Source organism: Apis dorsata, unplaced genomic scaffold, assembly GCF_000469605.1.
Source record: "Apis dorsata unplaced genomic scaffold, Apis dorsata 1.3 scaffold_87, whole genome shotgun sequence".
NCBI lineage: Eukaryota > Metazoa > Arthropoda > Insecta > Hymenoptera > Apidae > Apis > Apis dorsata.
In genome coordinates, this window is record NW_006263385.1 from 148,504 (window position 1) to 151,185 (window position 2,682).

The window sequence follows — 2,682 nt, forward strand, 5'->3', positions numbered from 1 at the left end:
AGTGGATAAAAAAGAAATGATTACATTTCCATCTTTTGAAGCGCTTTTTCAACCGGCTGTTTTTACTTCTACTAGCAAAAACCGTAACTAAAGATAAATAGGCTTGAGTGGCGATTTTCTCTCGGTTAAAGGGTTCGATATAGCGATTTCCTCGTATTCTTTCTCTCGTCTCTGTGACGACAATTCTACCGTTAAATTTTGTCGAAACAGGTCTGGCAATTGATTGGCTGATTCAGCTTCGATTGCAGGAACAAATGCCAATAAATTCAAGTCTTCGTGTTCAAACTCGATAACGTTTTTTTTTTTAACAATATCTCATAAAAATAAAATAAAACGTGAAATTTTTTTTAAATTTTAAAGATTACATTTCCTGTGCACGTTAATATTCTTTGAAAGGAATTTCATGGATTCCTCTTTCGGTACGATTCTCTACGACCGACCAGAGATTAATATCGTCAACGACAATGGAAGGAAATGCGGCTGTCCATAAGGAATTTCCTGCGGATAACAGATCTGTATTTCCTTTTTCTAAAATGAAAACTGAGTTCCTGATACGTTCCTGGGGATCGTTATCTTTTTTAATTTTTATTTTTATAGATTTTTCAAAAAAAAAAGTTTTTTGACGTAATCAAATTTTAATCGCAGTTGGCACGAAATAATATCTTTGAAACTTCTTCTTCTCCGAATTATATTATATATCTCGTTTGAATTTGACTTATCATTTTAGATAATTTCAACGAAGTTTTAAACTCGACATTACACCAAATCTCGAAGTATGTTTAACATTTGAAGATATCAAAATTTTGATAAAGTTGACCGACCTTGCCTCTTTCCAGTTTAAATATTCTTTCAATTTAGAGATTTGATTAGAAGGAAACTAGAAAAGAGGATTTCGAATGAAACATTTGTTTTCAAGAGATTTTTACGGGTTATTGCTCTTTTAACGACTTCTTCTTTCCGAGTTTGATATGTCGAGGAGGAATTGGTGAAGGAATAACAAATCGAGGATGGTCTTTGTCCTGTCACTTTCCATCTTTCTTTCGATCGATGAAGCTGTCTTTCTCCGTCAGGGTAACTTCTGTAAACGACAAGATAGAAGGCCACCTTTACATCGCAATAAAAGAAGAAATATTTGCCGGTGGATAGAAAGGTCGAGGACTAAAATAGACGTAACGCCACCCTGTATGGAATAGACTGGTGGAAAAAGCGCCATCAACCTCCCTGCTTTTCGGCAAAAGTGTACGAGAAAAATACCAAAATTAATCTAAAATTACTCAAAATTCTTCTCGCAGAATTTTTTCGAATCGTTTTGTCGAAATTATTCGATAAGAACACAATTCTTTAAAAATTCTGTATATAATTCTTGAAAGAGGATCATAAGTTATTTCTTCTTTACTATTTAAATTAATATTTTCATCACATAGAGAAACCATACAGATAGATTGCACTCGTTTCAAATAATTTTCGTAAATTTTTACCTGTCCTTTCCATTCGAATAATTCCAATAATTCCAATATTTTTCCAAATTTCTTAACGCACAAATGACAAAAAACTCAGATGTGCACAGTCGCGAAATGTAACCCATCTCACCACCAGTTCCAGAAGCAGACTATTTGGTGTGGGGAGGGGCACCCTGTCGTTCCAAATGTTACAGAAGGGTGGTACGGTTATATAGGTGTATTATCCCCTTTCTCGCTGCAGGCATTCATCCGTGAGTCATCCGCCCCGGGTGTGACGTCATTTCGACGTCCTCCACCCCATCGGAGAAATCCACCATCGAAAGCGTGTCATCGTTCGATTATTATGCAAGGGAGAGATTCAGGAATCGTTCGATCGTCCTCTCGAGAATTCTTTCGTTCGTTGCAACCGATAATTTTCGTCCCTTTTTTTTCCCCCGTTAATTCGAATGAAGATATCATACCGACAATATTCTGACAATACTCGATATGGAGTTGGATGGAAAGAAGAAGGGAACTAGCAACTCGAGACCATTCGGTAATTCGAGAGATCGTTAAAATCGTTTCGCGTTTCTCAAGTGGCGCAAGCTCTCTCGACTTCCGCTTCCTACTTCTCTATAGACCACGTTCAATGCGTTTAGCTGTCGAGACTCGCTTTTCTTCTGCCTTAAGCAGGGTAAATTGCGAGACAATCGCTGGAAAACACCGTATTCGTACACGGTGGAATATAGATAGATTTCGTTCGATTTTTTAGAATCGATTTAAATTGGTATGTGTAATTAAAATTAGTTAATATTATGCTGTTTGAAGATAGTTTTATTTAACAAACGATTAATATTTTACGTTCATCATTGTTATTCAAATTGATTGAATTTGACGACAGATTGTCACCAATTGTGAATGACAGAGGGAGTGAATTACGATGGGGTGAGGATGTGAAAGAACCGAAGGAGGAGAAAGAAACGTTTAATTGTTGGGGAGGAAATCGATATTTTAATTCGTCCGTTTCATTTCTATATTTGGATCGATTTAATTGTTTTTCTTTCTTTTTTTCTTTCGTTTGGAGAAAGCATGTTATCATAATGATGCGTTTCGATTTCTGGGGCAGGCGTAGGTTGGGTAAAAATAACACGACCCATGGTATATTGGAATAGAAAATATCAGGCCATGCTTCGAACATTTTTCCGTATGGACATGTTTTAAACTGGAATTGGAAAAAAAAAAA

The 2,682-nt window shown here is 36.1% G+C and overlaps 1 protein-coding gene across 4 annotated transcripts in view; it reads left to right on the plus strand.

Moving 5' to 3' along the window:
• LOC102678436 (myosin-I heavy chain) overlaps nt 1–2,682 on the plus strand; it is a 36,913-nt gene that overhangs the window by 14,112 nt on the left and 20,119 nt on the right. The gene's annotated exons all lie outside the window — the stretch shown is intronic.